At 44.9% G+C, this 12,403-nt stretch overlaps 1 protein-coding gene across 1 annotated transcript in view; it reads right to left on the bottom strand.

Annotated features, from left to right (window-relative positions):
* Nucleotides 1-12,403, bottom strand: part of CEP152 (centrosomal protein 152) — an 804,909-nt gene that overhangs the window by 686,195 nt on the left and 106,311 nt on the right. The window lies entirely within an intron of this gene.

The raw sequence follows: 12,403 nt of genomic DNA, 5'->3' as shown, positions 1-12,403 counted from the left end.
CTTCATGGTTCTCAAGAGTCAATGCGGCTGTCACTCACCCCCGCAGCACTCCGCCCACTTCTACGGAATGCAACTGCGTCACAGAGATGACGAGCGGAGTTTTCAGAGACAAAACAGGGCGCGTGAATGGCAGACAAGTAAGACACGACTGTTTGAACAAAACCTCTCAACTTAAATGCAAACACAATAAGGCATTTAAGGAGGTATTCAGCTTTGTGCCGAGGAGTAACTTATTAACTGGCTTTGAAAGACACAATGAAGTACTGTATGGATGGACTCTGCTCTCATCCAAACTGCGTGCCAGCTCTTCAATCCACATGTCCAAACGTCACTAGTTACTTGACTTGATCTGACTACTTACTATAAAAGGGGTGCGCATGGTTTTTTGATCTGGGGGTGTGCAGGGGGCGTTTATAAGACCTGGGTGCGTGCGGTTAATGATTCATTCAAGCCGACTTTGTATGCCATATAGCTTATGGAATGAACCGTTTACTTTCCTGGACCTCAGCCTCTGGTGTCTTCACTGTGATGTTTTTTTTCCATGTGCCCTGGAACCGATTTTACAAGGGAGAAACTTGTAATGGTGGGAAAGCACAAAACCCAGTAAGGAACACACCCTGTAGTATGGGGTATTCTGTGCGGGGTATTACTGAAACATTTAAATGCAGTATTCGTGACAGCATGAGTGAGAGTGACAGCATGAGTGAGAGTGACAGCATGAGTGAGAGTGGCAGCATGAGTGAGAGTGGCAGCATGAGTGAGAGTGACTGCCGACATGGTGGGAGGGTGGGGGCGGGGTTAAGGCAGATTATGAGAACTCCCAGCGTTTCCGAATTTGGACATCTACATATTTTCTCTTATGTAAACCATAGACTATGGTTGTCTAGATCTCCCTGTCAAGTAGATTGAAACAAGGAGGCCTTTACTCAGCACTGGACCTTCCTTGCACCTGAAGAGGTCAGCTAGTGCCACCATTAGCAGTCTATGCGGAGAGGCCAGTGGTTGTACAGGAATGAGGTTTTAACTCGCGCTGCACTTTCCTGAATAGTTCGGGTACGGTGGGGGAGGAGCTGACACATTCGCAGTTTAGAATGTTAGGACCCAGAGCTCTCAGTCCATAATCAGTACCAAAGTGCCTCAAGGCGATCCCCCCACCGACCCTGGTTATGGAAACCGATAGTCCTTTCCACAAATGAGGCATCTGATTAAACCAACTCTGTGTGTGTAGTTTGGACTGAACCCGGCCCACTCCTGCCACCCATGGCCAGCTTTTCTCGGTTAGATCTGTGTTTACACAGGGCATCAGCAGAGCCAGGACAACTGCGATCGCAGTGGTGCAAACAACATGTCCACTGTGATATCACAAGTTACGTCAAGAAGCAGAGGATTGGTCTCAGGGGGTCATGCAAACAACCATGGAATTGTGACGTCAGATAAGTAGGTAAACATTTGGACATTGTCAGGTAAGAGAAGTACATCCCTGTAGCTTATTACGTTAGAGCAGAGGTCTTCAAACTTTTTGATGCCGAGACCCCCTTGTAAAACCTTTTTATGGGTAAGGACCCCCTTCCGACAAAAGTTTCTAGAAACTGGTACTCCTCATCATCAACTTTTGACAACCATAAATGCGCCTGTTAGACCTCATCACATCCATCCATCATTCATCCACCCACACTTTCACACATCCATCCATCCTTTCTTCCTTCCATCCATCCATACATCCTTCATCCATCCACCCTTCCATCCATCCACCCATCATTCATCCACCCACCTTTTCACACATCCATCCATCATTCATCCATGCAACCTTTTATTGATCCATGCATCCATCCACCCTTTCATCCTCCCATCCATACAGCCATCCTTCATCCATCCACCCTTTCATCCATACATCCATCCACCCACCCTTTCATCCATCCATCCACCCATCATTCATCCCCCCACCTTTTCACACATCCATCATTCATCCATGCAATCTTTTATCCATCCATATATCATCCACCCTTTCATAAATCCATTCATCCTTCATCCATCCACTCATCCTTCATCCATCCACCCTTTCATCCTTACATCCATACATCTATCCTTCATCCATCTATCCTTCACCCATCCACCCTTTCATCCTTCCATCCATACATCCATCCTTTCATCCATCCATTCACCCATCATTCATCCACCCATATTTTCTCACAGCCATCCATCCATCATTCATCCATGCAACCTTTTATACATCCATACATGCTTCATCCATATACCCTTTCCTCCTTCCATCCATCCACCCTTTCATCCATCCATCCTTTCACCATCCATCCACCCTTTCATCCATCTATTCATCATTCATCCACCCACCTTTTTACACATCCATCCATCCTTCATCCATCCACCCTTTCATCCTTCCGTCCATACATCCATCCTTTACCCATCCACCCTTACATCCATCCACCCATTATTCATCCACCCACCTTTTCACACATCCATCCATCCATCATTCATCCATCCATGCAAACTTTTATCCATCCATACACCCATCCACCCTTTCATCCTCCCATCCATACATCTATCCATCATCCATCCACCCAACTACCCTTTCATCCATCCACCCACCCATCATTCATCCCCCCACCTTTTCACACATCCATCATTCATCCATGCAACCTTTTATCCATCCATACATCCATCCACCCATTCATCCTTCACCCATCCACCCTTTCATCCTTACATCCATACATACATCCTTCATCTATCCACCATTTCATCCATCCACCCATCATTCATCCACCCATCTTTTCACACAGCCATCCATCTATACATCCTTCATCCATCTACCCTTTCATCCTTCCATCCATCCATCCTTTCATCCATCCATCCACCCTTTCATCCATCCATCCACCCTTTCATCCATCTATTTACCATTCATCCACCCACCTTTTCACACATCCATCCATCCATCCTTCATCCTTACATCCATCCATCCACCCATCATTCATTCACCCACCTTTTCTGTGCCTCTCTCATGGGGTGGGAAGGGGGGTCAGTATCTCTCTGCGTCTTCTTCCTTCTTTCCTGATCATGGGAGGGCATCTCTGTGCCCAACTGCTGGGGGCGGGGGACGTGTCACGGGACCCACAGCTCCAGGCGCGCAATATCCATTGACTTCAAAGGGCTACACTACAGCCTGCTCCCCCAGCCCCCCTCCGCCCCCCCCACTTCCCCTCCTCCCCCAGCTCGAAACGGCTTCAGGGACACACACACACAGAGCCACACCCGAGTACTTGACAGGTCTTTAAAAGACCTTTTACTTGCTAATGAGGCTTTGATGTTTTTCACACCTCGGTGTGAATTAGGCCGCCACCGTGAGCACCCTCGATCAGCCCAAGCCAGGAACTGCACTCTGACAGAATCTGCGACCCCCTTCCAAGGACTTCACGACCCCCCTGGGGGTCGCGCCCCACAGATTGAAGACCTCTGCGTTAGAGGGTTATGTATCCAACCAGGACATTGTGGCGTCAGAAAAATAAGTAAACCAGCAGGACATTGGGAAGTCGGGGTTTATGTACACACTTTGGGCACTGTAACCTCAGAAGAGTAAATAAGCCAGCAGGGCCTCTGTGTGCGTGGCTCTGTCTGTGTGTGTGCGTGGCTCTGTCTGTGTGTGTGCGTGGCTCGGTCTGTGTGTGTGTGCGTGGCTCTGTGTGTGTGTGCGTGGCTCTGTGTGTGTGTGTGTGTGTGTGTGGCTCTGTGTCCGCAAATACTCTCTAATGCTCACCTATTGCCATTGTAAATGACAATACCATTTATTTATATTTAAAAAAAAAAGAAAAAAAAATTCCTGAGCAATGCCAATAGCTCTACCTTTAATAATGCCGAGACCATTGCATTGTAAATGCTTGTTTTACCTTGAAACGTTTTCCAAGCCACAGCGTAACTATCTTGCGGTGTACAAAAACCGTTTTTTTTAAAAAAAGGAACTAAAAATCGTGGCAGAAACCTACAATCGGTGTCAACAAAAATTCAGCAGGTGCAGATGTAACTCAATCTGCAATGACAATTTACGGATCAGCAAGCCGTAACCCCACGACCTTTGCCAAGAAGAAATTGGAGCGATTCGAGATACACTCGAGTACGAAGAAGAGGCCAGCAGGAAAAGGGCTTTAGCCTTTTAGTTTTATTCACTGCTCCAGTGCCATGTGATGCAGACAGCAGCACTTAACGTCTCATTGAAAGTACCATTAAAGTGGCACATTAGACTAGCTGATCCGAACATTCAGAAAAATACTCCAATAAGAATATGCATAAAGAGAGATAAAAAGTAACAATTCACTGCAGTGCACAGCTTATTGTTGAGACAATTTCGTGTGGAGAACTGACACATGAAAAAAGTCCACCGCCGAATTTTGCTGATTATTTTGCCATGTAAAGTTGTTGAAATGGTAGACATGTGTTAAGAAATGTTGCTCTAAGTTTTAGTTAACATTCACAAATCTATTGTATCGCATGCATAATATACATACATAAGAGGAACACTAACCTGCTCTTTCCTGGCCTGCTGCCACCTGAAACCTTAATCCTCCATTATAGACAACGCCACACCACATGGCATCTGTCCTTTAGACTTGAGCTGAGTCACAGGATGAATTGAAAGGCGTGATTTTTCGCTCCCCCCCACTCCTCCTGCTATCCCTCCACATGACTGTTGCTCTTTAACTCTCCCCTCCCTACCCAACACATTCATTCTCACTGTCTCTCAATCTCTCTCTTTCTGTCCTAACCTGAGAGGCAGAGTGAGTAAGAGTGGGTGAAAGTATGAGAAAGAGCAAGTGCGTATGTCTTAGACAGTGAAAGTGTGTGTGACCGAGTGTGTGTAAAAAACATTTACGCCATGGCAGTCAAAATTATAAATGTGGTCCAACAACATGTTTTTTACAACTGCACTAATAAACACACATTCACCCATTTGTTACTACAATGTAAAGTTCAAATTGCAGTTGGTAACCACAGGAGAGCTAAACTTGCATGACTAAAACACTGCATCACACATTGCATGTTAGAACTACATTACATATTATATGTAGACTAGGGAACCCAATTGGATAGGTCAGGGACCTTGGGAACTAGTATTTTATATGCACAGTGGTCCCTCACAGGGAGGAGAAGGTTGGGAAATTAATATAGAAATGCAACGAGATCTGTATTTTGTTGTCCAACTGGACAAAGATATTTAATAGTTTAGATATTCACTAAGAAAACAAAACAATGAAGTGGAAACACAAACACTGCGACAATCGGAACAAGAAAAGAAACAGAGGCATTTCTTAGCGCTTGAAAGAATTTAAAAGATTATCAAGCACAAATGCGGGCAAACACCTTAGCAGAAGTTAATGATGCATATGACAGTTTCAGGGTGTTAAGGAGTCAGTGGTGGGTGTTGTACCTGTAAATAATAAAAACAGCAAATGAAAGCTTACCACAAGTGTATTTTAATCTTTGATGACTCGGTGACAGTAATTGTTATAATAAATATTTACTGGCGTGTTCCTGCTGGCTGAAATGCACCCCCACCAAGGAGAGAGTACCGAATCGGTCCTCTGAAGGACTAAAATTGAATATATCATTCTGGCAATCACTAGTAGGTAGTTATAGGGCCTCATTACAATGGGGTTCGTTGTGGGATGGAAACCGGCCGACATGTAGTCATTTGGAAACATGCCACTTACTATTCCAGCTTGTGCTGCAGGCCGAAAAGAGCCGCAACACAAGCCACAGTAGCAGAAGGGTGTTGTACCACTACTGCCATTTGATTTGACTTCCTTGGGGAGAACGTACCTGCGTTGACTTTGCTTCCTGCTCCCGGGGGTGGTCTCCCTCCGCCGCCGCAAGCCTCCTGACATCCGGCCCGGCCGCAGAGAGGGGGGACTACATGTCCCAGGTGTCCTAGCGGCAGGAAGCCGTTCACGCTCATTCCGCGCCCGGAGGCGCTTAAGAACAGAGGAGAGCCCCGCGTCGCGGGACGCGCGCTGGGGGCGCCGGGCTAAGCCCGGGCAAAGGGCGGGCCGTCTGTTGCCATCCGGGCCGGGAGAGGCCGGGCCAGCCCACCCCTTTTGTTTGAATGACTTTAAACTGATTGAACTACTTATTTGCGGTAACCATTTAAATCTTGCATTTATTGGTGACTTTGTAACAATATTTGTTTTTGTTTAAGCCTATATCACTTTTTAACAATTATTATCTTTTATTCTTATATTATTGGTATTTGTTATTCATTTATTTTTCTCTTGGACAATTATATTGAGTTGTTGCCGAGATAGTTGCTTAGGCTCTTTTTTGATTATGGGGAAAAATTTTCCTTTGCAGCCCCGTCCTAATACGAAGCAAAGTGCACCTTTGAATACTCCTCTCCCAACCTTGACTGCAATAGATAAAATGTTGCAGAAAACTATAGGAGTGGTCGCATCCGCCATACAAGATACAGAGAGGCGTTGTTCCCTCCCAAATGGTATGCTTCCTCCCTTGCCCACTGTAAATTCATCTATTCTTACGATGAACTCTCAGGACTCAATGTTAGCACCTTCATGTTTTAGATTGCCAAGTGCCCACTTTATTCCAGCGGATCATGAAATTGCCCCCACTCACCTTAATCTGTCACCTTTATAATTCCCTTAAAACCCTTAACCTGGATCTGGACACTAATAGTGTATCCTCGCCTCCCCCCTTTCCCTCTCCGAGATGAGGCCACGGAATCCGGCTGTATTCTCGGTTTTCCTCTCCTGACCCAGGAAGAACTAAATCGCCTTCTTGACGCCACCAAGTAATGCTCGCCCTTGAACCCCTGTCCTTTAAAAACTTTAAAGGCTTGTAGAGAGGCTGTTCTACCTCCTCTCTTAGAGGTCATGATTAGCTAATGTTCCAGTATTGGCTCCCAATGCTTTTGAACATTAGTCGACACCGAGTAATAAATCCCTTAACTTTCTATCCATGAGTTATGGTTTTGAGAACCCATCACTGTTTTCTGAATTCAAGATGGTCAGGAGGATTAGCTGGATAGTCTCCTCTGGTAAATTTCTGAGCGGCGACTGTGTAATTTTAACATTCCGGTCACCGCTATTGGTGCGCAACATAATTGAGAGAGGATCTACTGGAGCTCTTAATACTGGGGGTATTAACATTCTTCCCCTCGGTTTCTTTTACTTCCCCAGGCAGCCTGGTAGGTTTCCAGGATCCAACTGTCTGACAATGAATAAAATGGGTACCAACCAAGGAAGATACTATATTCCGACTTCAAATCCCTTTGAGATCCTGAGTGGCTTAGAGAACAATGATTGACTGCAATTAGACATTCTTGCAAACACTTCCAGCAGAGTAACGTACTCAAAGACCCTCTCGAATCACGAGTATATAGGGAATTAGCGGGCAGAAAATGTTAGTAGTTTGGGGATCAAGGATAATAATGTGGGGCGGGAGGTTTTGGAATCTGATAGTGAATTAGCACTCCCAAATGGGACGGGACCATTAATAGAAGGTGTTAGGGCCCCTCCCTATGTTCCACCCCCCGTTGTACCCCCTTTATGTAACATTATTTCTTGGAACGTTGCCGGAATTAAGTCTAAAATTGATAACCAGGACTTTATTTATTCACAAGATTTGATCTGCCTCCAGGAAACCTGGAGCACGGAACCGGTCCACCTTAATGGGTACAAGACTTTCCATAATTCAGCTGTTGAAGTTATGCATGGGAGAGCCAAGGGAGGGTTGACTGTTTATTTGTCAAATAAACTAAATGTAACAAGGGTCATCGAGCCCATTAAAAATACCTATTTCCAGCTGTTGATATTGGAATTGGAATTTGATATTTCAATTGTCCTTGTAAACTTATATAATAACATTGTTTCGATTGAAGTGTCAAATGTCCTTAACAAATTCTCCAAAGCACTATCTTTACAGGCTAAAGGTGCTAGGCATGATATGATGACTCTCTTGGTTAGAGATTTTAACTGTACTTTATGTAGTGTATCAGAAGATAATAGATGTGGAATAGTATGGGAAGAGGGTTTGCCTCAATCTCATTTTACCCACATCCCCTTGGGTGAACAGCTAAACAAACTACTTAGCAAATTTGACCTGGGCTTCACGAATGAAGTTTGTGTGTTACCCTCCCTTTTCCGTCCAACATTTAGTGGGAGGGGTTGTTTCTCTACCATTGATTACGATTTCGTAACTAATAATCACACTGACAAAATCTATTCTTTCGAGGTCTCAGATGTAGCACTAAGCGACCATTTTCCGCTTTGTATGGCCCTTTTGATGTCTAAGGAGTCCCTTCCAAGGAGTAACCATGAAAAAGAAGGAGGAAGTGAAAATTTGTCTATGGGTAGTATGAATGGCTACTCGTTAAGATGGGCTATGGTCAACCAAACAAAAACACTTAATACAGTAATCAATAAATGCACGTCTGATTTAGCGACTTGTTTGGGGGAAGATTCTATCCCTGGAATTCTCCTTGCTTCCTTCTTGACCATCTCTAATGAAATTAGGAATTCTCTTACGCGACAGTGCAAAAATAACAGAAAGAAGCGAGGTTGGTTTAATTCCAACTGCACTCTAACTTATGCACTCCTGAAGAAAGAACTGCACAATAAACCTAGATGTGTCTCAGAGGTAAGGAGACTTAGGAAAGAATATAAACTCGCTGTTAAGGACAGGAAGAATACACTCAAAGCCGAAGCATGGGAAGCTTTGCACTTGGCTTCTGGAAGATTATTAGAACCCCTTTTTTAATGGAAGAGTCCGGCCCTAAAATAGAAATTGCAATCGCAGAGGCGGATTGGATTGAGCATTTTGCTAAGGTATATGAGGGAGAGGCTTCTATAACTCCTCCTTGCTCTCCTATCTTCTATCCTGCACAAAGGAATTTGATGTTTACTTTGGAGGAGGTGGAAAAAGCACTCCATGCTAACCACACTTTTAGAAGTCGCTGGTTTCTCGTCTTAAACCATCCTGTGTGCTTCTGCCTGGTTGTGTATTGACTGTCTGGGTTTGGATGTGACAGGGTCTGGGGAGTGTCCTGACACCAGAGAGGAGTAGATGAGACAGCAAAAGGCTGGCCTGCATTTGATGTGGGGGGGAGTTGTAGCCCCCTAGATGTGAAGAGGGCTGTGTTGCTGCCACCAATGGATGACCCCACCTCCTGTTGAGCGTCTGGGGTGCAGATCCTCAGTATCAAAGGAAGAGGGTGTGCACTGGCATGAAGACACCCAGGTCTGGTTTGGACCAGGCTCCGAGCTCCCTGAACACAGACTTCAAAGGCATTTAGGAGTATAAATGTGAGAGCTGAAGACTGAACTCAAGCCTGAAAAAGGATTGAAACTACTTTGTGACCAAGAGGAACCTCTGCCAAGGAAGAACAGCTGAAGAGAAGGACTGCCCTTGCTGTGTGTTCTTGACTGGCCTGCAGTTTGCTGATTTGACTAAGGAGAGGACAAGGGACTTTGCTGTGTGCTGTATCCCCCTGCTTGAAAGGACTTTGCTGTTTACTGTTTCCTGAAGTAACTTGTCTCCAAGGGCCCAAGAGGAGCTGGGTCCCTGTTGTGGAAACTCAGGAACATAAACGTTTTCACGGGTGTCTCAGCGACGTTGTGTGCAAGTGCTTTTTGCAGCCTGAGACCGTCGAGAATTGTTCCGTGACCCTGTGCCCTGGAGCAGTCGTGCGCTCTGCTTCGTTCAACAGCGTGACCAAAAGTGCTGTGATCGTTATCGTCATCGGGCCGACTGTCGTCCCAAGGGGAAGCCATGAGAAATCACCACCGCCGGCCCGAGCTTGCCTTTGCCAAGGCAAGTGTGTCTCAGCGACGCTGTGTGCGTGTGCTTTATGCAGCCTGAGACAGTCGTGAGAATTGCCCAGTGACTGTGCCACGGAGCAATATTGCGCTCTGCTTCGATCGACAGCGTGAGCAGAAGTGCTGTGATAGTTATCGTCATCAGCCCAGACCGTAGTCCCAAGGGGGAGCCATGAGAAATCACTGCCGCCAGCCCGAGCCTGCCTTTGCCAAGGAGAGACCTGTGAACCTTCACAATCGTGGGTCCGAGGTCCTTTGCTCAAGATCAATGGATTCGCGCCGGGAACCAAGCAGCGGCAAGGTCGTGGCCTGGTAGCCCGACTCTCACTACGAGGAGCAGCCGCCCCCAACCTAAAGCTGCACAGTGTGACGCCCAAGCCGCGAGGAGAGAGAAACTGCACCCCCCACCCCCAAGCAACCCTCAGCGAGCATGCATGTGTCGCCGCCTGGGGCGGAGTGCATGCTACGAGAGACAGCTCTCGACCTTTCCCATCTTTGCAGCGGGAGACTCTGCTCAAGTCAGTATCGCAGCCCGTACTCGCCAAGGAGCAGCAGTACCAGGGTCGCATTGGGAAGCTGCACTCGGTTTCCTTCGTAACAGACTTGGGGGCATATTTTGGTAACCGCTGACCACGAGTCAGCCAGGAGTGGCATAGAGACCTTCACGAGCACCATGATCAGTGCCTAATTGTTTTTACAATCCGCATTAGTGCGTGCACTACCTGCACTACGAACTGCCTTATTACTTGTTTTATAATCCGCATTAGTACATGCACTACGAACTGCCTTATTACTTGTTTTACGATCCGCATTAGAACGTGCACTACAAACTGCCTTATTACTTGTTTTTACGATCTACATTAGTATTTGCATTGAGGACTGTCTTATTTTCTACATAAGGAACTGCATTACGAACTGCATTGCATCGCAGAAGGACTGCATTAGATCATTGTGAACTTTTCATTAATACCGCAAGAACCTACAAGTGATTGTTGGCCTAATAACCGGCCCAGTAAAATATTAAGAATACGCAGATGCTGGATATTTTTATTGTTTGGTCTAATCGTATAAAGATACTGCTATTTTCCTAAATGAGTGTGGTGTCCATTTGTGGTGTTATCACTGTGTTACTGGGAGTTCGGTTGCAAATACTTACCATTTTGCCTTGGAGATAAGCCTGGCTGCTCGTGCCAAGCTACCAAGGGGTGAGCAGGGGTGATCTTAGAGTGTCCCCTCCTTTCCCGGACTAGAAACAAGGGTCCCTATTTGGACTAAGGTACCTACCTCAGCCAACTAGAGACCCCCAGTTCTAACAGTATGTGATCTGAAGTTTAATGTATTCTATATTTGCTTTTCAGATATCTACTTTTGTTTAAAGAGTAATGGAGGATGGGGTGGAAAAAAATAAGAAATATGTTTCTTGACAGCATCCTTAAAGTGGGCAACAGATGATGCATTTAGTTCCACTGGAATATGACGTTTTGCACAATGAGTCACCATGTGTTGCAGTTTTCATGAAACAGCAAGATAGGTGAAGTCTCAGGTCAAGTGGTAAGGGTCCGACAGATGGTTCAACTGGTGATGCTAATGCACTACCTTTTGTCTCGCTTATCCTCTGATACGTCCTTGTATGTATGGTTTTCAGGTGTTCTGAAACAAATGATGTGCTGTGTGAATACTTCTTCAAAATAGTTTATTGCTGCATATATTGAGTTGAAAACTTTTTGGGGAAGTGGTCTTCGTCCTGCTCTTTACATGGTTTTCTGTATTCAGCAGAAGAGATCTTAACTTCGATACCCCCTTCTATTGAAGGAAATGGGATTATAAAATGGTGGTGTGCTGCAGAGACTGTCTTCAGTGAGATGCAACACTGAAATAACTGATTTAGAGTACGGTTTTCAATGTGGATGGGTGGCCATATATGTGGTGGCATTGCAGTGGATCTGCGGTTCCATAAAACAAATTGAAAACAATATTTGTAAACAGTCAAATAAGTTAAGTTATGTTTATTTGTTAATTGTTTTAAATTCTATGTCTTCATAAAATGTATTTATAAACCTATAATAATGTATATTACCGAATTGAACTTATGGGTCAAATCATAATACAATTGTGAAATTCACTGGATGTTATAGTGAGACAAAACCATTAAAAAACGTAGAAATTCACTGAAAAAAACCCTAGGTTACAGGGACGTTATGGTTAGGCTCCGATTTTACACTCACACGAATCTACAGAATTTCAGCAGTTATAGTTATTAGAGGTAACATGTAATGTATGCCCAAACAATGCACTGCTTAGGACCTCACATATTACATCACTCATGACATGGTCAGTGACATCACGGATGACATCATCCAGCAAAATAACCTACAATATACTTCATAAAATACAATTTATTTTTTTAAATGACACAGGTGAGAGACTGAGCTCACTGTACCCTTATCAACTACCAACAAACAAAGAAGTTCGATTGATTTAATTTTCTACAAGTTTATCAGATGCCTACCTTTTCGACACTCTTCCTGCAAAACTCAGGAGATATCGATTAAGGTTTATCGTCATTCAGCCTC

The sequence above is a fragment of the Lissotriton vulgaris genome, chromosome 2_1 (genome assembly GCF_964263255.1).
Source record: "Lissotriton vulgaris chromosome 2_1, aLisVul1.2, whole genome shotgun sequence".
In the NCBI taxonomy this organism is placed as follows: domain Eukaryota; kingdom Metazoa; phylum Chordata; class Amphibia; order Caudata; family Salamandridae; genus Lissotriton; species Lissotriton vulgaris.
The sequence above is the reverse complement of the archived record's forward strand: the minus strand, read 5'-3'. Positions and strand labels throughout refer to the sequence as shown.